Genomic DNA, 25496 nt, shown 5'->3' with positions numbered 1-25496 from the left:
TTTTTAATTTTTTTAAGGTTTGATCATCATTCATCGTCTGAATGATTAATAAAGTTCAACTTGGGGTAAATGTAGGTAATGTTCTTCATTATCTGCCAAGGTTTTGACACAGAAACATTTGAAAACTAGAAAATCTCACCAACTAAAGGTTAGGTACCTATACTTAGGTCTCAGAAAATACTTACAATCTGACAAGTTTTAAACGAGATCAACAAAATGTTTGAAAACTGAAATGTTAAATCACATTTCACATTCTAAATCTCATCAAAATGAATAATTTTTAAAAATTATCTCAGTTTATATTTGGTCCGGATTTCAGTCAGCACCTTCTGCAAAAATTCTATGAATACCGGCGGTAGGGCGACCTCCAAGATGTCTTCTGTCTTTTCTTGCAATTATTTACAATAAACAACACAAAATGTAACGAAAGCCTCCCTACAGATAATAAAATGAAGCTCCAAGTCACTAAAAATCGTGAAAAATAGGTGGCCCTATGTTGTACCCCAACATTCCCATTTTCGATAAATGTTGTGAACTTGTGAAAACTATGAAACATTTTAAGTCAACAAGCGGCTTAATTCATAACTTACAAAATAGCATAGCAAATCTGAACTTACCAGATCTTGGAAAACAATATAAGCGGTCTGCCCAAAGGAGAATTTTGGTTCTTCCACGAGTGAGTCGAATCACGCACTAAGACCGACTTAAAAGTACAGAATGGTTACACTACCTGATGTTTTTTTTTTTTTTTTGAGCTCGTTAGTTCGAAAAAGAGGCCACTGGAGAGAGCAAAATCATCACCATGGCAACCGTGGCCCATTGTTGCCCCCAAGCACAAAGTTGTACCATTTTACGGTAGGTGTTTTAATATTGTTGAATACTTTTTTTGTGTATTTTCCTGAAAATAATTGAATTCAGCTAATGACCATTACTAGTTTTTAGTAGTATGATCATAACTAAGCGAGTGGGACCATAGTTGCTCAAATCAGTATATTCTAATTTATCACAAGAAAATTTATAAAAGTATCGCACCTATAAAAGTGCAATTTCTAAGTTCCAACACCGTCAGAATTAGTTTTTTTCCTTGAACTGCCCAACATTTGCATCCAAATTAAGAAAAAAAAAAAAAAACTTTAGCGTACTCAAGACTAGTCAATTTTCCTAATTTGTTTCTTCCTGAATCATTTGTAAACATCTTAACTACTTTTGTTTGAAAACCTCAGCACTGCTCATTAAAAAAAAAAAAAAAAAACACTCAAACACACATTAAAATCCAAACTTTATTCACTATTTACAAAGACAACTATTTACATTTAATATACAATGCCTCCCTAATAGCCCAATATCAGCACTCTGTCTATTGGGGCCTAGCTGTCTCGCCTTGCTGCCGACCCGCACAAGCATTGGCAATCGCCGCTGCCTACTCCGCACTTCCAGCCGCATCCGGGTTCCCTCTGGCAACTCGTCCGCAGCTCCCGGACTCCCGGCGATTCCGTCTGTCGAACGCGGGAGGTCAGGGAGGACATGAAGTGGGAAGCCATCTTCGGATGAGACTGTTTCTGGGAATCCAGGAGACTCTGCGAAGAACAGAGAGAAAACGATGAACCTTTCCGATGATGAAGTGTTTTCTAGTTCAAGGGTTCTCAAATTTTAGACTTGCGATCCCTTTTTTAATATTTTGGCGATCCCCCAACGTTTTGACTCTGTCTAAACCCTAAAAAAATAACTAAAACAACACAAATGGTTAAGTTTCATGCTTAGAAACACAAGTAACTAGTAAAATAAACATGAATTTTTGTCTCTTGAATTATTTTATAGTAAGGGACTGTATAGTAGACCTTACCGATTTTATAATCTTAAAGTTGTTTTATGACAGTTTTTGACCTATTTCTGTGCTTTTTTGTGTATTTGCTGGGTTTTTATTAAAAACACAGCAATAAATTTATTTTCTTTAAACTTTTCTTTCGTATTCCGCGACCCCCCTGGGGGTCGCGACCCACCATTTGAGAACCCCTGTTCTAGTCAGAGCTCTAACCGATAAAGTAATCTTATTCTGATCTCAATACTTATTAAGAGCTCATAAGCCAAGAACCTAGGTTACAAGTTAATCATACCTCGTAACCTAGGTTCTTGGCGGAAGGGGAGGGGAGTTGCTAAGAACAGAAAATGATAAGATATTATTGACCAATTGTTGATGATATTCTAGACCCAATTACCCAGTGAGGTCCAGCATGTGGCCCACCTATAAATTTTTGTTGGCCTTTGCCCTTCTTCGTGGGAAAAGGTTTTAATTCAACATTTGCAACACTAAGTCTTCTACACTACAGTCATTCCAAAATTTTTCAAGGTGGTTGGTGAGCAAAGGGTTCATACTCAAAAATCTAAAAATGTATATTTATATTATGTTTCTAAAATATGGGGCGAGAGAGAATATATTAAATCCTCTGATTGCCTAAATGACGGAACTGTTTATCAACAGTCCCTTTCACAGTCAAATATATGGGAATGTGGGGCAAAGTGAAATAGCGGGCATAGTGAAATAGGAACTGATTTACTCTGTTTAAGCACCTATCTGGTCGTATTTTAACTATAGTACCTGGACGACCGAGCCTCTCTCGGCTTAAAAAGTTTTTTTTTTTTTTTTTTGTCAACACGTGTTTTTCTAAGGTTCGATACTTTTTTTTAAATATACTTGAAATGCATCACGTTAACGAAATATTAAGATTCTCGCCAGTCGTTGGATATGCTTCCGAAGAACGAGAGACATGTATGTAATCACTTCATCAGCTTTATAATCATTTCAGCTATAAGAAGTCTACTACTGAATATAGGCTTCCTCTCCCCCACAGTCATCCACATAGGGAAGCTCTGAGCTGGTTTTCGTATACATATTTAACGCACGGTATTGCCAAAAAAGTAGTTTCTAAGACGAAACATTGCGAAATTAAATATGAAAACACTGCTAAGGATTGAAAATGCGCTGCAGCCATCTTATAACACTGAAGTACCAAACAAAGATTCTGACCAGGAAACATCACGATCAAGGAAATTCAAAAAAATTCCAAATTGGTGGCATTCGAAAGAGCATTGGAAAACATGTTTATGGCACTGAAACTACGTGCCCTCGTGACCACGTTATCGAAATATGATGTCTTAAAAATTGCCGAAATTTTTAGTAAAGTCGCCAAATTTAGCGAGTTTTGTTCAGAAATGGAAGGTACGGCGCGAATTCAACATCTGCATCTGACAAGACATTTCACTTCCATATTTGGTCACCACCAAAGCGGGTGAGAAATATCGCATTAATTCTTTACTCGGGGTGACTACCATGGCGCGGGGTGTCGTGGCACAGACTGCGGCATTGAAATTTTTAGGGGCTTGTGTTCCGGGATATTAACGTGCAACTGTATAGGGGAAAACGCCACAGCCCGAAATATTTGTTTTATTTTATTGTAAAAACAATGGAATTTTTTTTTATTCTTAAGACTGTTAAAGAACTGATGTTTAAAACTTTTATGCTTCTGCGGGTGAAATATTTCCACTGAAAGAGTTTATTCGATGATGAAACTGTTTTGAAAAAAATATGATAACCGTAGAGAAACGGTAAACGCACTTTAAAGTCCTTTTTTTTTTGAAAAGTCGTAAATCTGAAGTCTTCAACAGTATCTAAATACGAAGAAAAAGACATTTTTAAAGATTTCAAACCATGTTCTCAAATTAAAAAAAAAAACGATTTTTGTCAGTTATTTTCAGTGTGTTTTTCGTTATGTGTATCGTTTTCAAGTTATGTGTAAACCCTCTAACAAGTCAAATAAAAAAAAAATTGTATTAATTTTTATTTTGCTCAAATTTGAATTCCCTTTTAACGTGAAACATAATTGGTAAAAGTGACTTCAGTATTTTTAAAAATGACTAAATAACATGCAATATGATGTGCATTTACGTTATAGCGACTTTCAGTTGCAGTGACAGACTTTTTCGAACTACAGGGGTTGTTGTAATGAACGTCGACTATAAAATTTTTGATAAGAATCTGTTATGAAGTAATTTCCGACATCGTTAGTTTTGCTGTGCAAATTTTTGACATTTACTATCCGTTGTTTTCTTTTTTTTAATTATTATTTTTTTCGATTTTAAATTAAACATTTTCGCTAGCAGTGGTCAGACAATAAAACTTCATGAATGATAATAACTTTTGAAAAAATAAATAAGAGCTGGGATACTACAATCCATGATCATGTTCTTTCAACATCAAAAACTATCCATTTTATTTTCAATATATAAGCTTTAATAAGCATGTTTTTTTTACTTATTCATATTAATTCTCGTACATAATTAATTACTTACAACACATTTCATTATAAGAGTACAAACTTAAATTAGTTAAGTAAAACACACTTGAAATGCACTTAAATTCTGAAATGCATTATTATCACGATTACAAAGTTAAATCCTACGTTCAATTTCGTTATAAAGTTGTAGCTCCTCTGGATAAAGCTCTCTAGTTTCCATTTCACAGGCTTCATAGTTACTTTTTAATTTTACCCACACAAGTAAAGGGTTAATTCGAAACATCGTTTACGCGCTTTGCAGATGACCAGAAATGGAAATGAGAGTCTTGCTAGACGCAGGCGATGAAATCACGTGGTATTTTCCATTTCTTGCCAAGTCTTTAAATTTGGCGAATTTTCGTAAGATTTCGACAGACTTTGACCCCCCATATCTCAAAAACAAAAGGACGAGGGCACACAATATTTGGGTCAAATTTTTTTCTTAAGATACTCTTTCGAATGCGACCATTTTTAACTTTTTTCATGATTACTGAACTCGTGATGTTTCCTGGTGAGTGCAATTAAATCAACATTTTGCTTCTAATTATCTGTTACATTTTTGTTTCCACTATACAATTTTCCTGTCATTAATTAAAAGATTTTGAATTTGGAGCCAATTTTACTATGGTGAAATCGGTTTTAACCCAATACTTCCTACTTACTTTTCCCAATACTTTTAACCCAATACTATGTTGCGATTCACGATTTTTCCCAATCGAGATTTTCACTTGGAATCAGTACTTTTAGTGTAGTTGGTCACTTTACGCCAGAAAAGGCTACATACATGCTGTCCATGAAAACTGATAATCCACAAACTACACCAACAAATTATAACAACAACAGTCTTAACAAAATATAAATTGTCTCAAGACATTTGTTTTTTCGAAATAAAATTTAGATGCGTGATTTAAAAAGCATATAAAATTATTTGAAATATTAAAAAAAAGATAAATAAATAAAATAAAATAAGACGGTCAAACCTGGCAACCCTAGGAAAGTTTAAAATTTTAAAGCGAGAAGGGACAAATTTTTATTGTTATGGTTGTGCAAATCGTCTGTCTTATGTGTCAATTCAGAATTTTTTTCAGGGCTGAACTCAGACTTTATATTAAAAAACTCTTTTTTTGTAAAAAAACCGCGTTTTTACAGAAAACACACTGATGTAGATGAACTTAGAATGCTAAACTACAATTAAATCCAAAATTTCATCCAAATCGTTAGAGACGTTTCCGAGATACGAAATATAAATATATATACATACCCACAAGAATTGCTCGATTAAAGATATAAGATAGTAACACGTGAATGAAAAAAAAAAAAAAAGAACTTAGAAAAGCAGTGAAATTCCGTTACAACAAACTTCAAAGGACCGCAAATTTTGTCCGTTGCAATGGGATATTTTTTGTAATGGAATTAAAGCAATGTATTGGAAATTAAATTCGGGCTAAAAACTTATTTCTTTCAATTGGTATTCGTCGCAACAGGACTTTCACTGTATTGCAGATATTTTTTAGTTCAATAAATCATACTGTTAAATCCAGTAAGGTTCTCGAAAAGCAATCTGTTTTCGATTATCGAATGATATCGATAATCGAAAACCTATGCAAGTTCGATCGAATCTAGCACAATGCACATTGCACATTCCTTTCAATTGAGAAATTATTTCTGTAAAAGTTGCTTCTTTGCCAGCACAGTATCAGAGCAAGGAAAAAAATCTGTCCTCGCTCCAGTCTTTCTAAAATACCTGAGTGACTGATAATTTGAAATGAATATTTCAAATGCCGCGCTTCCTTTTCCAAACCGATGTTTTATTTCTGTTTAATTACGTACTACACATTCATGTGTAGCAGTAATATAGTCGTTTAGTGTAACTTTGAACCACGCGAGGTAAATTAAACACCACGTCAAAAAAAAAAAAAAAGGCGAATGTGTGTCAAAGTGAAATAGTTCATCACACTATCGTTGCTGAGAATTGAAAACATGTGCCACTAATCTTTCCGTTGGGGTGCAATAGAATCGAATTAAAAGTACACAATGTTTTAAAATTAACAGTGGAGGAATGTGGGTCAAAATGAAACAGTTAAGATCACTTACCTTTTCAAAATGAACAAATTGGAAGATTGTTTTGGAAATTACAGTACATAAATGAAAAACTATGGATTTTATAGTAAAACTTGCATTGAAACATTTTTCAGTAAATTTCTACCTTCCAATAAAAAAGTGGATTTTTTTTCCATGAGGCGAATAGAAAGAAAAAGTTTTTTTTTCTAATAGAATATTTTTTATTCGGTTAAGAAAAATATTTTTGATAAAATGAATAAATAAAAAAGAGAATGAATGAATAAATGAATAGACAATTAAGCAATAAAATATTAAATAAATTAATTAAATTATTAATATATGAGAGAAATAAATGAATGAATAAATAAATAAGTGAATTATTAAATGAAGGAATGGAAATGAATTAATTTATATATGAATAAGTGAGTGATTTAATAAATATGTTTTGATCTTCAGAGATAAATTTTTATTGACTAGAATACATTTCGATGCTATGTATACTCACTTTTATTTCACTCTAAATTGCTCTGTATCTCACAAGGGAATAAACACAATACCCAAACATCTGCCACGCAAAGATTTATTTCATTTTTCAACACCAATAGTATTTCATTTTTATGGTTATTCTAATTATAGTATGGGGGGGGGAGGAGGGTGGCACACATTTGCGAACTACACACAATTGCACACATTTGCGTGCTGCATTTGCGAAAGAAACTGACTTACGAAAAAAACATAAGTGATGTGACGTAAGAAAAATCAAATAAAATTTTGATAGTATAGTAGCCTGAGCGACAGCAGATCTTCGTCGGCTACCAACGGTATTACGGATTGATCCGAAGTTATCTGCAAATATCGATGCTATCGTTTTGTTTTTCTCATTTGTCAACAGTTTAACATTGTGATTGTCCGACCGATCAAAATGGAAAAATATCTTTCGCTTTGTAGCATGTTATCTGTGCATTCCTCAATTTTACTGTTTAATAATCTGTAATGTCTTTACATATTTATTTGGCGAATCATTTTGTCCTTTAATTGAGCTCTTAATAATGAATGATTAATTTAGTTTTCGGATTATTTTATATTTTAATGCAACTTTTAATCGTGCTAGGAGGCATGTTTTATTTAATTGGCGAATATGAGATACTATTTTTTTTTTGTTTTTGCTTTGCTTCTTTTGTTTTTGACAGAGTTTATTAAAATATAAAAGTGAAAAATAACTCGTAAAGTAAGTAGTTGTTGTGTAACCTGGTGCTAATCCAGTGCCTCAAATGCTTCGAACCATTAAAAAAATCGTAAAAATAAAAAGACAAAAAAAAAAAATGTATCACCAAATAAGTAATTTTCAGGTAACTTTGACCAAACACGGCAAAAGGTACTACGGCTTCCATACAATTTCAGAATTTAGTCAACTAGAAATGAAGGGAAATGTTTTTGTTTTACAGTTTTCAAACACTTTGTTCAAAGCCAATCGCTACTTAAAGACGATTTTTTTCGGACCTTTGAAATTTATTTCGATAAAGAACCAACTTATACTAATTTAGATATTTTCAAAAAAAAAAAAAAAACCCGCGAAGAATTAGAAAATAAACAGCTTGAAGAAGAAAACATTTCGAAAATACAATAACATAACCATCTGTTAAGGGATCTTCATTAATTAAGTAAGGGTCCCGAGAGGGAGGGGGGTTGAAAAATCTCTACGTACCCTTATTTTGGGGGAAGGGGGTTAGTCAAACGAATTTTTATACAATATTTTCCTAGTTGATATTTTATATTACAAATTACGCAGTCAAACGGTTTGGCAGGGATCATATTTCATTTGCGTCTCGAAGGTAACAAACGTATTAGGATGAGCTGTTTTTTACATGTTTTACAAAGAGCGAATAGTGTGAAATATAATAAAAGAATCGCACTAAGTACGGCATGTTTTATTTGTAACTAGTGGTACCCGCACGGCTTTGCGCGTAATAGAAAAATTAAAAGGTCTTTTAGTTCGCCTGTATATTTACAAATAATGTATGGTGAATTTTCTCGCCAGTTGGCTTGTACCCATGTTACGGTTCCACGTTAAGTTAATTTCGTATCTCGCCAATTGGCTTGTGCCCATGTTATGGTTCCACGTAATGATAATTTCGTAAATAATGTAGGGTGAATTTTCTTGCCAATTGGCTTGTGCCCATGTTACGGTTCCACGTTATGATAATTTCGTAATTTACTCGTCCATCTTATGATAATTTTGTTCTTAAAATTGGAATAGAAAAAGAACCACATCGAGTTTTCGAAAAATCGCTTTGAGGTGCTCACCCCCATGCTACAACTAACTTTGTGCCAAATTTCATGAAAATCGGCCGAACGGTCTAGGCGCTATGCGCGTCACAGAGATCCAGACATCCAGACATCCTACAGACATCCTCCGGACATCCAGACAGAGAGACTTTCAGCTTTATTATTAATAAAGATAAAGAAAAGATAAGTAAAGTATCGTATCATATACACAAAAATTTCGGAACAACATTCAATCTAGATTCCAACTTTTTAATAAATATTTCTTCATACGAAGGGCTTTTAAAAAATAATTTAGTATTGAATTTAAGAACGATTCCAATGGTGTAAGATTCGTGTACATCAGATAAAGAACTGTATTGAAATGTTTGTTTATGTTACTCGCGGGGTATTTAATTACGCTGCGTGTAACAGTATTTGAAGTAAAGCTTGACCACAGATAGATGGCGGATGACCTTGAATCGAAACATCATTCGTATCATTCGTAATAGGTAGAATTTGCCAGAAAGTACCGAATAGTAAGAGGTAGGTTCTCGCTAATCCTTGTGTTAAAGGTTCTGGTGCAGTTTCAACTTTCTTGAAAGGACGACACAGTTCTTGAGATAAACACAGGAGATTTATTTACACTATGTACAGGAAAGATCGTTGATAAGTGCTAAGTTAATCATCAGCAATTAAGCAAATAACAATCGACACCGTAAACTCAACGGTTACACACGTATTTACATCCAAATACGAAAAACAACACAGTGAAATGCCAGGCAATAAACAGAGCTAATACACACAGAGCAAAATAAATGCTCTCAGCCCAACGGCTCAGTTGAGACTGACTTTTTATCATGCGGCGGCTATTTATAAACATAGAAAAATTTCCAAACTATTCCAAATGCTTCTCGAAAATCGTAGACCGTTATCTAATTTCTTTCCATTCACAAATTTTATCATTCAGAGATGAGGGGACCGTATACTTCAGCCGAATGTATATTCATTACAAGAAACTATTTACAGGTTACGTTACTACAATAATTTTAGATGAAAGATAATTTAATAAACGCCAAATTTAGCTAAATTACGACAAATTAATCATAAAAACAATTACTATTTACAGAATTTGTAACACTATCTACTCCAAAATAATACCGAAAAACCTATTACAAATGATACAAATGATAAAGTAAGAAATAACAACGTCAAAAGCTCATTACTTTTTGCATTGAAAAAGGCATTCCATTTAACGCCGAAACACGTGCCTGCAATAGTCTGCAATTTGTGCTTTTTGACGTTGTTATTTCTTACTTTACTTTTCAGCACAAAGGTATTTATTTATCTGATACAAATGATGTTTTTGCTTCAAGATCATCCGGCTTCTTTTCGTGCTCAAGCTATACTTAGGTAAGGCTGATCAACCACGATGTCAGTGACAGCAATAAAATAATGTAACGTACTGGATTGTATGGAAAGACAAACATCCGTTTTACAGCCGGAAATGGACGAATCTACTATTTTTTAGCGATGCCAGCTTTTGCAGTAGCAGAGTCTCATTCAAATAAGCGGAATACCGGCGCATCAAGTTTTTACTTTTCCCCCTCATCCAGACAGATTCATCTTATCTGGAAGTTTGAAAATTCCATACAATCCGTGGTTGGACAGTATACGTTGAAAAACAGAGTTCTTTGACTTACGTCATGCTGGGAGTTTTAGTGTAACAAATCCTTTTCTAACAACATTTTATTATTTTGAAAAACGAAATGGAATCTTACTTAAGAATAGGGGGGCGGATCTGAAAAATCTTACGTACCCTTACATGGGGGTAGGGGGGCAGGGCCGCGCCGTCCCTATGTGCAAGGTCGTGTGGCGTACGACGGCGCCAGAGTCATAAAGACGCCGAGCGCTACCGATTAAAAATGTTCCAAATAGGGGGGGGGGGGGAAATCCCTTACCGAAAAAATGAAATTGAACTTTTCATTATATATATAAATGGTGGTGGGGAAATTATACTGCTCATTGAAACAAGCAATCTATCCCGCTGCCTAAAGAATTGTTGTATCTAAACATGTTATTAAAAAGCGCAAGTTTTTACACTGAAAGTACTTGATGCTAACTAATGTGTAAGTTAGCATTTTTCTTCCTTATGTGGAACAGTAAATGCTTTTTCGGTGTGTCTCTGGTTGAGCATTCGAGGTGCAACAAGTTTGCAATTCTCCATTTTGGTTATTGAACTTGAAACAACTTCGAGATATGAAGTAAAAATGTACACTGTATTCCAAAATTAAATGCTTGCCATGTTCCGATTTTCGGGTATGTTCGGAAAACCAGAAGAAAATTTTTCATTCGTTCATTATGTCTTAAATGTATTCTTCAAATTAGTTTTGTTTTGTTAAATGAAAAATGTAGAGGGCACCACCACTATCTTGAGCTACATTTAGTATGCATAAATAGTTATTTTTCTTTATCGGTTTAAGATGTATAATAAGTCAGTGTCAATAAAGGGTAGAGATGAGCTTTGCACTGAAACCGAAGGTGATATTCGAAAGTGATTTGAATGCATATGAAAAACTTTCATGAGTAGTATTAGTCAATTCATAAAGATTTTAATTTCCTGTATTTTCCTCGTGAAATGTTTTATGATATTCTTAATCACTAAACAAGGAAAATGTAGAAACATTTCATTTATAGTATTATGATCTTCACACTTCAGCTTATAAAATGTCGGGGGAAAATCTAGTTCTTGTTGAAATAAATTCTTAAATTTAAAATGTCCATGTTGTATCATATTATTGGTCAGTTAATTACGTTTCAACCACATTTCTCTTTCTTTCATTCTCCCCCTTTTTTGACTTTTTAAATCTGTATCCAAATGAAAAAAAATTCGAAATGCCGAGCCCTGGCTGCCCCCCCCCGCTCAAATAAAAGTCATTACAGATAATCCTCAATTTGAGGAGAGCCCCTAAACATCTCGTGCTCTAAGAACATTGAAGATAGTTTGAGGTAGCGTTTTTGGAGCTTCTATTTCTAAAAATTGCGTTATCAGAAAAAAGTTCTAGAATTGTGTTTCTAAGTGTCCTTAATTTCAAAAAAATTCGGGGAGAGGGCTCTTAAAACCCTTTTATGTCACCAAAAAACGACGAAAATTGAGTCTTAATAAAATTACAATTTCAAAAAAACTCATTCTGAGAACCTCTGATCATTTCTACTTATTACCATTATGAGCATCTAAAATCTTCCCTTTTTTGACTTTAATTTCGAAACATTGAGAGATGAAGCTTAATCGATCAGAAACTCCCTGAGCTCTATTACTTTCCCTAACAGCAACAAGTATGGTCTATAATCGCGTTTTTAAGACATCAATTTCGGAAAATATTGGAGAGGTTTTCAGAACTTTTTCTCCCCCTTACATCTCCAAAGGTCTTATAAAATTGTTGTTTAGGCTGATGAAGAATTGAAACTAAGTTAATGTAGGAAAAAAAATTAACTCCCCTAAAACTATTTTCCGGTCGAATCGCTATTTCTTAACTGTTAGTGGATAGTGTCAATTAGTTACTTTAGTGTAAGATGTCTTCTGCATACATATGCATAAATTTACTTTGAATGCTGTTTTTAAAAAATATATAACATATGCTTCAATAAATGTATTTTAGTGTGCATTTTAACAAAGCACAAAATGATAACACATTTGTTTTTAAATAAATTAAATGCCTAAAGTATCTCCTAACATTATATTTGACTACAAAACCTTACTCCAGGCGTTACACATTGTTTTTCTTTTTTCTTTCAAATAAATTATTAAAAAATTATTATAAATTGCCTAAAATATTTCCCCACATTTTTTTTTATCCACAAAACCTCACTGCAGGTGTTAACCATATTTTCCTCGAACACCACAGCATAAAGCCGCTCAAAAGACATTTGCACGACGGCGCCGATCAGGCTCGGTGCGGACCTGGGGGGGGGAGTGAAAATTGCCGAAATCATCCTTGCGCAATTAATGAATGGCCCCTAACGAAACAACAATATACTAAAATTTTAAGCCAAAATGAAGGTGTGCCCCAGTTTTGCTGACACGAAAACTTCCCCCCACCCCTCTGTTTTTCAGTTTCCATCGAAGCTTTTGATACATTTAAGGGGGGGGAGGAAATTTTGACTGTCAACGAAACTGGGGGTAAACCAAAATGAATTCAACAAAAAGCTCATTCGAAATTTATTTTAACAATTCAATAACAGCTGCATTAATAATGATATTTTTCTTCCAAATTACTTGAAAATAACTTGATAATTAGTTGAATTTTAAACAATATTTAGTATCTGCACAAAAGCCAATTTTTTATTGGTTCCGTGTATCATCTTTTTCAATATGAGTTATAAACTTCAGAGTCAAGTGTTTAATATAATGCAAGTAGAAATAAGCCAGTTTGAAGATAGGTACCATTTCAAAAATAAATTTAAATGTGGTTAAAATGGTTTCGTTCAAGTGCCCAAAGCTCCCAAAATTTTCGGTCCCATTTCCATATCCCAAAATAATTGTTTTTATTTATTTATTTTTTTTTTTTTCCCTTCCATCTCTACACCTAAGTTCGATATTATGCACACTTCAATGAAAAACTAGACTAAGTGGGTAAAAAGTAATTTATCACGTCCCTTCAAATGAAGTATCATTTCTACCGCAGATAAAACTCCGTGTACTAAATTATAATTTTTATAAATGCACAATCTTTACTAATAATAAAACTGAAAGTCTCTCTGTCTGGATATCTGGATCTCTCTCTGTCTGGATCTCTGTGACGCGCATAGTGCCTAGACCGATCGGTCGATTTTCATGAAGTTTGGCACAAAATTAGTTTGTAGCATGGAGGTGTGCACCTCGAAGCGATTTTACAAAAATTCGATTTTGTTGTTTTTCTATTCCAATTTTTAGAACATTTTACCAAGCACATTATCATAACGTGGACGAGTAAATTACCAAATTATCATAACGTGGAACTGTAACGTGGGACAGCAAATTGGCGAGAGATTCACCATCCATTATTTGTTAATATACAGGCGAACCAAATGACCTTTCAATTTTTCTACCACGGGCAAAGCCGTGCGGGTACCACAAGTCAAAAGTAAAATTATTACTCACCAAAAGAGAGCAAATAAGCAGAACTGCAAGCAGGCAATGACTCTTTTCCATAACTCGAATGCAGCTGATCGACCCCTTGAACAAACTCTTCTATGCTTAGGGATGAAAACAGTGTCACCGAATGATCTTCCACCGAGATTTCCCACTTCTTTAAAAGACAGCTGGGAGCTCTGAAGCCTTGACAGCCAACTCTATCGGACATTTCTTTCATCGTGGGATGCTATCTGGAAGGTTGAAAAGTTCACGGGTAAGAAAAAGTAACGTTCTGCCGCTGTTTTTTTCTGGAGGAAAGGATACAACATCGTTTTCCTTTCTTTCTTTTTGTTTGTGCTTCCTGTGGACAGAAATGTTGACAAAGCTATGGATCCGGTAGCAGTGATTCATAACACCATCGATGTTGGGAATTGAAAACAAGTGCACTCATGGCTGCGGAGTCGGAGGAAATCGCTACTATTGCTCCGAGAATTTTAGAGCCTTCGATTATGACTCTGACACCGACTCAAGAACATATATAAGGGAGCAGATGAGGGGCCCTGCCCCCCTCCCAAATAAAAAAAAATCTGGTAAAAAATAAATAAAGGTAGTTATTAATTGATTTTAGTTTACTCACAAATAATTTCCAAACTTTTAGCTTTAAAAAAAAGGGGGATAGTAATAATTGTAATACGTTCAGGAATTTCCAAACTGGGTGCCGCAGGAAGAGGTGAGGTGTGCCGCGAAGTGTCCATAGCAACAATAATATGTACATAAAACTAGACTTGGAGGCCGTGAGAAAATTCTAACTCCTCAAAGGATAACCTTTCGTTTTACCTTTCAAGGGAGAGTTCTCGAACGACTCTTTCTTTCCCAAGATTGCCTGATGTTGGGGAAAAATTAGAATTGTGATTTTGAAAAGAACCTTAAAATAAAAAAAATTTCAAAAGTAGCTGGCTATTAATCAGGTAATTACGGCCAACACTTCCTATTTCTTTCGCCCTCCCCCTCCTCCCCATTTTTTTTCTTTTTCCTAGTCGGTCTAAAAATAAAAGTCTTCAAAGTGCACACACTTTGCAAGCCTCCCCCCCCCCCAAACCATAGAGCGTCTCAAATATTGTTTACATGGCTTCAATGTTGAAATATTTCCAGGGGACAATTAGTAAACGCATTTTCTTCTAATAGCATCGGAAATCGTTCAAGATTGCTTTTCTGGAGCTTCAATTCGACCGAACCCTTAACGTCACCAAATATGGTCCACAGTCGCGGTTTTAAGACTTCAATTACGAAAAAATTGCGGACGAGGGTCCGATGCTCCCGTTTGAAATCTGAAAACAAAACAACTACAATTTCTAAAAATTTAGGGTGGAAAGCATTTTAATCCCTCCACCTAGTATCACTGAATGTCTCTTTGAAACTTCGTTTTTTAAGACATTAATTTCGAAATAGTTTTGGGGTCCCAGAACCGCCCTGCCCTTAACATCATCGAAGTTAGTCTGCGTTTTCAGAACTTCCATTTCAGAAAATCGGGCTGAGTGGTGATCGATTTAGCATTTTTTTTTTAATCGATCGAGGGCAACTTGAAAAAACCCCACTCCTTTCATTACCCTAACGTCAACAAATATAGGTGGGCTGTGATGGTCTGGCTGCTTACAAAATGCATTGAAATAGTTTCTTAAGTATCATAATATAAAAGTTTAGACTTAAGAAAATAAGTAAGTCTGTGCCACTGGCAGCCATTAATGCCCACGGCACGTGTCTGGTTGTTTGGCTATGAACTATTGACAATATTCTGTAAAACTTACGAAAAAATCAGCACCCAGAAAATAAGTAAAGTTGTCACTACTATTAACAATATAATAACTATTATATTGTTAATAGTAGTGATTAACACTTAATAACTATTATATTGTTAAAGTAGTGATTAACACTTAATAACTATTATATTGATAATAGTAGTGATTAACACTTAATAACTATTGACAATATTCTGTGAAACTTACGAAAAAATCAGCACCCAGAAAATAAGTATAGTTATCACTGTTTTTGGGTACATTCCGTACTCAGTACCTGAAAATTGGCCCTCGATCTAAGTTAGCAGGCATAACTGGGAGACGTGATAAATGGGACATGATGAAGAAACAGATTGAAAACGCATTATGAGCTCCTTTTGGAACAAAGAGCATCCCTTCCCCGGGTTTCAAATTCACTTGTACCAACTTGCAGAGCCGTAAGGGCTAAGGGGCTCCTGAGTAGGGCTCGACCGATGGCACTTTTTGGCCGATGGGCCGATGGCCGATTGTTTTCCTCCAAATGGCCGATTGCCGATGGCCGATGGCCGATGGCAAAAAAAAATCTAACAAAAATTAATTGATAAGATTGTCAGGGATTAAAGGATCATTATTGATTTATTTCACTTTACTTCCTTTCTACGAATAAGGAATTGTAATCCAAAAAAAAAAATCAGATTTCAACCTAACTTTTTATTTCACGATCACCCAATTTAAACTTCACAACTTTTTTCGGAGCTATGTACCTAAGAACATATAGATGACCGAAATATCCATTTTGAACGCCTTTTCAGTTAATTATCGCAAATTCTCTTCTGATGTCCTCCTGCACGTAAACTTACGTCACTCAAAAACGTTATGAAATAGTAAGTTGAAAACTCATACGTACGTAGTATGAGCTAAAAGTTCGAGGACAAGTTGTATAAAAATTTACCGTGAATAGTTCACATTACCGAAGTACATCTATCTACAAAATAGTCATCTTGAACGACCATGCACTTCTGCCAACGTTCGTATAGCTTTTAGAAGGACTCCTGGAAGACATTTATCGCAACCTCCTGTAAGATCTCTTGCGCTGCTGTTTCAACTTCATCATGGGGAAGAAGACGCCTTTCATGTTGAGGATGCACGGTTCGATTGGCCAATACTCTGATATGACAAACAAATAACATAACGTTTCGTCGGACTTAGCTCCGTGTGACTTTTACCTTTTCCCAGCAAAAAAACATTTGCATAGACGCCGCTTTCTTCCGTCAGGAGAAGATAAAGCTGCATGACAGAAGGTAACGAAAAATGGCTTCCAGGAGTGATTACAAGATTTATATTAACACTGGCAGAAGTACATAGTCCCTGAAGATGACCTTTTGAAGGTGGGTGTGCTTCGGTAATGTGAACTATTCTCGGTAAGGTTTTGTACAGCTTGTCCCCCGAACTTTTGGATCGTACTACGTACAATCTGTATAGGGTGTAGTTATGCTTCTCCTTTTTTGACTGCTGTATGATGGAAGACAAAGAACAACAGCCAAAAAAAAAAGAAGAAAAAGGAATAAAAACAAAGAGTTGTTTAATAACCAATTGACTTTTTTTTTTTTTTTTAAATTGAACATATAACTAAGATTTCAGTAATATTGTAATAATGTATGGATTTAGGTAAACTACACATAGTTAAAAAACATTGAATTATGTTGTTTAATCATTCAAAAAAAAAAAAAAAAAAAAAAAAATTAAGAATAAAACTATGAAACCGTCAACAAATTACGTAATTAAAGTGGAAAGATTGCACGTAGACTTTTTTAGTCATCAAATTAAACAAAAAAAGGTAACAGATAAATTACAATATTAAATCATAATAGGAATATTTTTATACTTATTTAAAATTTATGAATAGAAAAGTTTGCATTTTTCGTAAAATGTATAACAGTGACAGCGGAAAAAAGAAATAGCCACGAAAATAGCGAGGTTCTTAAAACGCAGCTACAATAAACAAACTCAATATTTACACCAAGTTAATAACTGAATACGTATACTACTTGATCTGATTTTTGCACACGTAATATTGAACAATTTGATTGTTTAATTTTTTATGAAGCACTGCAAGCAAGTTCAAATTAAATTTTTCAATTTAACAATAATTCTCTGAAATTTAAAAAATTGCACAATAGAAAATCCATGAAACTTTTTTATAACATATTATTAAACATATGATGAAAATGAAAAGAACTTATTCATTGATTTTATATAAATACATAAAAATAGTTACTTACAACAGAAAAAAAAATCGATCGCTATTAATGATGCAAAAAAGATGGCGCATTACAAAATATAGGTGAAACAAGTATAAGAAATACGCAAAATGACATTTCTTGACCAAAATAAATAATCGCTAAATATTTAAGAAATGCTTGAAACGACGAGGGTGGGTTAGGGGGGTCACCCTCTGATTTTGGAGTAACTCACAACGTTAAACTTCTGCCCCAACTTCGGATTAATTTTTTTAGTACAGAACCGCTACCACCAACGCCTCGGAAGAGAGTTTCTGAATCTACTTCAGCACTTCCGAAGAAAAAAGTCAAAAATCCCTTTATTTTCCAAATTATGTCACCATTCAAAACGTCTTTAATCAATTTCTTACATTAATGCTCTAAATTCTTCCTAAACAATATAGATAAAGCTTGAAAAAACAAATCTCTAATTTTATGAATGGTGTTAGTTTTAAACAACTCAGAAGTACAACTAGAGATTAATTTCAGAAATTGAGGGAGTGGGAGGAGGGGTACGCAAGTGTTCTCGGAAATACAAAAAATAGTCGTAAAAAATAGAGTTCAAAATAATCATAAACATTGAGCAGAAAAATCCTTTTAAAACTTGCACCCGAGTTTGTTTTGACGTGCAGTGGCGGATTTAAAATATGGCAAATGTTGCAATTGCGCGAGAGGCTCCAGAACCATAGGGGCACCGTAGGAGTTATAAAAATGCTTATGATGAATGTTTTACAACTTCTGTGATAGAGAAATAGGGCCCCAAAATGTATTTCGACGGGCCCCAAACTTGTAGCTCCGCCGAAGCAATACAGAAAAGACTTCATTACTGTTTTTCATATTACAAATATCGAAAAATTAAAAATTACCGTCGGTCCAACGGGAATGTAACAAAATGAAACAAAACCGGTTTCGCCATCTCATATTTGTTTCCATGGTCTCCAATTCTGCAATATATCACCAAATGATCGTCAGTCTGAGACGCTATATTAGTTTTGCATAATAGCCACAAAAAATCAGTTAATAGGCTTTTTAGAACACCCGATCGAAAACAAAAAAGAAGTGCACAACTGGAATGTGCGCACATCCCACATGCGAGAATTTAGCCTTCTACAGCTTACCATTTTTGAGTTATGACTTATAAGAGATACATACGTGCATCCAGCCGCAAGAAACAACGAAATAATTAACTTGTTTGGTACCTGAATGCAGTATTAAAAACTCTTTCAAGGGTGACTAAAATAGAAATTCATACTGAAATTTAAGTAAACAATTGTGTTTGAACACAATAACACCCTTTACTTGGTATTAAAAAGTAAAACAACAAAGGTCCTTTTTTTTTTTCAAAAACATCGGCCAATTCCATCGGCTTTTCGATGTTTTTAAGGCCGATGGGCCGATGTTTCCTGCAAGTTAGCATCGGCCGCCGATGCCGGTGCCGATGGCTAAATTGTTGAACCATCGGCGCCGATCAATCGGCCAGGCCGATGCATCGGTCGAGTCCTACTCCTGAGCACTGGAAAACTGCAGTTTTGTACGTTTGAAAAGTCGCTTTCATATTCGTGGTCTCTAGTAATATATTTTGCTCTATAGCTTGGGGCTTGAATTGAGTTGAGCGTAAGATTCTCCGTTAAAATCGAAACCTTTAAAGTTTGAATAAGAAAGAAGAAACATGCGAATCGAAAAGATGTAACTATGGCAACGACAATTAAAACATTAATAATTTTAATGGATGTGAGATTATTCGAACTTGATTCTTAACGGCTTGTAACTTTTTTTCCTTTGGAGATAGAATTTTAGTTTTTCGACCATAGGTCGTGTTAGATCTGAAGTAAAAAAGCCGCTTTTCTCAGTGGTGTCAAAAAGAAAACTGTGGGTCAATTTCTTCGCTTTTTACTAATGTATTTAAAAAAGAAAGCAGTGCCTAAATTTCAGCTAAGCCTAAAACAGTTCGAGCTAAAAATGCAAATAATTCCCGCCGTATTTAAGTTAGAGCATTAAAATAAATTGCGTAGAACGCGGAAAATTCTACCCTTTCCAACGATATATAATATTAATATGTGCAAGCAATTTTTCTCCCCTTTAATAGGCAATAATAAGCAATTTACGCGATTTTTGAGTTTAAAAAATTAATTACAAAAAAAAAAACTAGCTCGAATTTTGAAAAATAAAACACCAAGTGCATACCCATGGACTCGAAGTAATTTTGTACAAAATGTTGAGGGTGTAAGTGCTATGGGGTCTCCTGGACGCAGGTCCGCCACAGACTTCCTTCTAGAATTTCTTTAAAGCCTTACTCTTTTATTTACTACTAGTGGCACCCGCACGGCTTCGCCCGTAATAGAAAAATTAAAGGTCTTTTGGTTCGCTTGTATATTTACAAATAATGTATGGTGAATTTTCTCGCCAATTAGCTTCTACTGACGTTACAGTTCCACGTTATGATAATTTCGTATCTCGCCAATTGGCTTGTGCCCATGTTACGGTTTCACGTTATGATAATTTCGTAATTTATGATATTTTTTTTCTTAAAATTGGAATAAAAAAAGAACCACATCGAATTTTCGAAAAATCGCTTCGAGGTGCACACCCCCATGCTACATACTAACTTTGTGCCAAATTTTATGAAAATCGGCCGAACGGTTTAGGCGCTATGCGCGTCACAGACATCCTACAGACATCCTACAGACATCCAGACATCCTCCGGACAGAGAGACTTTCTGCTTTATTATTAGTAAAGATGAAGAGAAAAGAGAAAATAAAATTTCTAACTTCAGTGCTGGTTGTTTGAGTATTTGAAAGCATCATCTATATCAGCGATTCTCAACCGGTTGTCCGGCGGAGCTGCACCGGTCCTCAAAAAATTTGATCGGGCCTCAGAGATTTTTGCCCGTCCACGGTAAAAAAAAATTCCTTTCTCAATAAAAGTAAACACCATGATGATAATACAAAACAAATATCCTATACGACATCCTTTGCTTGAATTTTGTGATTAATTTTTTATACTTTTTATGACTTTTCAGCAAAGTTTATTGTTTCTGTAGAATTATTACAATTATCTTACTCATAACATTTAAGTATGTTTTGCAGCAGTGCTTTTCACCAAGTAAAGTTTTATTTTTATATTTATTGATTCATTTATTATTATTATATTTCGTAAAAAAAAAAAAAATCCTCAGTAGTACGCAATTTTTTTGCAAGTATTTAACGGTCTTCGAGTCAAAAGTTTTTTTTCCAGCAAAAAAAAAAAAAAAAGGACAAAATGTGGGGGGGGGGGACTCACTGGTCCGTAATAACATGTTTTTAACAATTCGTAATGTAAGGATTTTTTTTGCCGCAAAAAAAAAGGACAAGATGAGGGGGTGGGGGGTGGGGGAACATAGCCGGCTGGCGATTTTTTCCTCAAAAATTCCCAGTCGGTCCGCGAATCAAAAAAGGTTGAGTAACGCTGATCTACATTACTTGAGAAGTGGTTCACTATCTAAAGACAAATCTAATCCTTGCTTCCTGATCTTTTTCTTAATATTTCATGAAGTTTTTTTTGTGTTTTCCATCTTGCCCACCTTTTCGTTTTTAAATTTGATAGGATCAAACCTCCCTTAATAGTCATCTTAGGGGGAAAAATTAAACAACGCAGTAAGATAAAAAGGTACAGTAAAAATGAGTATGCAGTCTATTAACATTTCAATCTGAGTACTGAAAAGAATTAATTTAATTCTGCGTATGTTAATGACAACTAGCACAGGAGAGAAGAACTTGCAACAATGAAAAAGCAACCTTTTTTGCCAGAAAAAGGCAACACAAGTAGTTTCTTCTTCATTTTATTTGAAAATGGCTAAAAACAGAAAACAAATTTTATTCACTTTATACCACACTGACATATGATGATCATCTGTTAAATAAATTTTTAACCTCCGTAGTTTCTCTTATAGTACTCGTATGTGTGCACTGAGTATGCTTGCAGTTTATCATTCCGTAAAATTCGATTCCCATTCGGCAATGACGGATCCAGAAATTGTTCAAGAAGGGGGCGGTTGACAGTTTAACTTACCTCTTACTATTGCAAATGCTTGAAGGGGAGGGGGGGGGAACCTGCCATATAATTTTTATCCAACTAAACTAAAATATAAAGATTTTTCCAAAGAGGTCCTCGAACCTATTCCTTTCCTCTTCGGTTGAAAGAGGTGTTTCAAAACTGCTTTTCAGTACTTCAATTTCGTAGTACTTCCGGAAGAAACTTTCGAAACCCCCTCCTCCTAACAATGATCGAAATTTGTCTAAAATCGCAATTTTTGGAAACTTTATTTTCTTAAAATTACTGGAAGAAAGTCACTGAACCTACTCCTTCCCCTAATAACAGTGCCTGAGATGTCTACAATCGCGTCTTTAAGACTTAAATTTTGCAAAATGCCCTGGGAAAGGCCTCAAAACAACATCTTCAAACATCGTCTGAAATTCCTTTTCGAATTTTGCACTTCTATTCCGATAAGTTTCCCGGAAGAAAGATTCGAACCCCATTCCTATCGTTAACGTCGTCAAAGATAGCCTACACTTGCGTTTTCAAACTTCAATTTGGACGATTTGCCGATGCAGGGTCCCTCAAGGGAAAGGAGATCGCCCCCATGCCCATCGCCCGTCACTTGTATCCTTCCTTTACCATACGTAAGTTGAGAATTTCCTCTCTCTCAAAAATTTAAGTTCATGGCATATGTAGAATAATTTTAATTCTTTATGGGAATCACATTCCTTCTCTCCCTTGACTATAGGGAGAAAATAGCTAAAGACATTGAGGCGAACCAGGGGGGGGGGAGGCAAGAGGCAGTGACCAATGATCACTGCCTCCAGTGATCCCACCAGTTTTCCCTCCCAAAAAATTTGCTACACAGCAAATTTCGTTTGACGATTTGGCAGATTTGGAGCTTTCAATGCAACATTGTTATTATTATTATTTTTTTAATGATGCTTTTCACATTGATGTAGGTATGTAAATAGGCTCGTATTTTATTCCTCTGTAAAATTTAGAGTTCCATTTTGTAAAATGAGAGTTACAAATGTTTGAAGCGACACTGATGCGAACTTTTGGACTGAACATAAAATTTCCATCAATTGAGAGAATAAATCTTTAACGATAACGTGAATAAAAATCTTCAAATTGTCTCGACAGATGGCGCAAAGATACTTTTAAAGACTCCCCGCCCATCTCAGCAGATTGGGTATAGCGGGAAAGCGAAGAGGAGTTTAGCAGGAAAGCCTACTTGCTCGCGCGAGGCGTTTACTGTGTGCCGATGGACTGAATGAAGTTAATGGATAAGCATGCTTCAAGGTATGTGTTAGGCTTTATATTCGACATTTATTTGCTGTGCTTGCGATGTTTTATGGTACAAAACTATGATAGTAACATCGGATCAGCTCTTTAAACGATCACGCTGTGCTAAATGTAATACACCATTTTCTTTCAAAGAGCTAATCAAGCTAAATGCGAATTTCTTTTTATTTGGTATAAGTAATTTGCTAACTTCAAGATAAATTGTTTATTTGCTGAACTTACTGCGGTGTATGTGTAGGGAGGAGGGTGACTAGGGAGGGGGGGGGTGAGATCATTGTCAAATTATTAAAATCAAGATAAATCAAACTGTCATCGTTCTTACAAGCACAAGATTGGCTGAAAATTCAACGAAAATGAAATTACTTTTTCCATACCAAGCAAATGCTTTATGACAAAGAATTGCTAACAAGTTTATAGCTAATCATGAAAATGCACGAAATGGTTTACACAAGAAAATAATAAGTATTGCCATTTAGGATAATTAAGTTTTTTTTTATAATCACTTCCATCTATTTTTATTGCAACGAATCTCAGTCGGCATAAGAAGTAAAATTAGGGGCGATGCAAGATGCTCGCGTGCTTAGGCGGCTCGTACGGAGGAGAAAAGGGAACAAGGGGGTTACTAGCCCCCCCCATTTCAAACGTAAAGTTGCTATCCAATTTTCTAAGTTCAAAATTATCGATCGATCGATCAAAAAATGACAATATTGATCGATTTACGAATGTAAAGAAAGCAAAATTGACAATAAAGGTGTGTTTTATATTTTTCACATGTTAGTTCATAAAATTTTAAATGGAACTTTGAATTGGAAAGGTTTATTGTGGTCATCTGTCTCAATTTTTGAGGCCTTGTAGAGAATTTATTTGAGAAAGTCTTGTTCTCAATAATGACGTCAAATTCAATATAGCCCAATTTTCCACAAAATGTCCGCTTAATGGGTGCTGCTTATCTGCCTCCCCCTCCCCCCATCTCCTATGACCCCCCCCCCCCGACGCTTTCGATGCCCCAAACACCTAAGTTACGGGAATGTGCAAATATTTGGTGAAAATTTGTCAGTAACTTACACCAGTGTCAGACACGGGTAAACGTGGTAAGTTGTTAAACTGTCTATTAAAGCTCTAGACTAGGAACTCCGAATGGTAGCCACTGATACCAAACGCTTAAAAAAAAATTTTAGTAACCATTTTTAAAAAATAATTTTGAGTATGCACACAGCGCAAAAAATAAATAACATATTCGCTACTATAGTTGGGGCATACCTAACTTGGCAGCATCGTGAAGGCTAAGCAGATTCTAATTACAGCATTATGACGCTGTTATTTTAAGTATACGCCAACTATAGTAATACTGAATTCAAATTAAAAAAATATTTCTTTTTTCGCTACCAATGTAAAAAACAAAAATTCACTGGCTATATTTTTTAACATAAAGATGTGTAAGCATAACAGAAAATAAATATTTATTTTTAAAAAAAAATACATGCAATACAAATGTAAGCAATTAAAAGCAAAGGAAAGCAAATGTGAGAAATAATACAGGCTTTGATCTATCTATCAGTCAGGAAATTTTTGTCGCCTGAGAAGATTATTTTCCAGGGAGTTTGGACTTGTAAACGCAAAAACGAACCCTTGGCGGGGAAAAAAAGGAAAGAGAAATCGCGATCGTAAAAACGGACCATTTTTAAACGCCAGCATAGGTAAAAACGTCAAAAATAGTTGGTTTTGTTACTTTAAGTTGAAAGATTTTGACTACATTTTGTTGTTTTCGAAAGGAGAAAACTTCGAATCAAAGAAGTTGGACTACGAAATAACGAAGATTTTGTAGCATTAATTTGAATACATGTTTCAAGGCACATGCTTTCTTTGTAGCTTTAACGCATTTCTGCTACTCTTGACCTGCATATTTCAACATCAAGCGCGGCAAATAAGATTCTATACCAAAGCAGAACAGCTATAACAGACAGAAAAAAGTTTGCTGTCAGTGAAAGGTTTCCTATTATTTGAAACTTCATCTGGTTGTTGTGAACTTTTTCACACAAGCGTAATACTTTTATTGCACTTTTTTGTCCCCCGTCAAATAATGAACAGCAATCCTCACATCTGCTGCAGCACTTTCTAGCAAAGAAATGAAAAGTTTTATTGTTATTACTCGGAACGTTGGAGCCACCAAAAATATTACATCTACAGCTTCTATCTCAAATGTATAGTAAGCGAAAAGCTATGTACTTTGAAAAATTTCACTTACAGTTAAGGCAACAACGAAAAATATTATACTTTGTAATTCCTTTCGTGCGTTATCAAATGCATCCGTTATTTTAACATAAACAAGTAACAACTTGTCAATATTTCTCGTAT

General features: G+C 34.8%; 1 protein-coding gene and 1 long non-coding RNA gene across 2 annotated transcripts in view; one reads left to right on the top strand and one right to left on the bottom strand.

The window, feature by feature from the left end:
• Window positions 1-1262: 1262 nt before the first annotated feature.
• LOC129234467 (uncharacterized) lies at window positions 1263-13930 on the bottom strand. Its single transcript, XR_008581542.1, has 2 exons — window positions 13795-13930; window positions 1263-1577 (listed from the first exon to the last, which is right to left on the bottom strand). It is a non-coding gene; the product is annotated as an uncharacterized LOC129234467 (long non-coding RNA).
• Window positions 13931-23043: 9113 nt separating this feature from the next.
• The window catches only part of LOC129228317 (NAD(+) hydrolase sarm1-like), a 106889-nt gene continuing 104436 nt past the window's right edge, over window positions 23044-25496 (top strand). Inside the window, exon 1 of the mRNA XM_054863017.1 lies at window positions 23044-23138. The gene's annotated coding sequence lies outside the window, so the exon portion shown is untranslated. The remainder of the gene's footprint in view (window positions 23139-25496) is intronic.

This window comes from Uloborus diversus, chromosome 1, assembly GCF_026930045.1.
Source record: "Uloborus diversus isolate 005 chromosome 1, Udiv.v.3.1, whole genome shotgun sequence".
In the NCBI taxonomy this organism is placed as follows: Eukaryota; Metazoa; Arthropoda; class Arachnida; order Araneae; family Uloboridae; genus Uloborus; species Uloborus diversus.
Note: the sequence above shows the minus strand (reverse complement) of the source record. Positions and strands in the feature narration are given on the sequence as shown.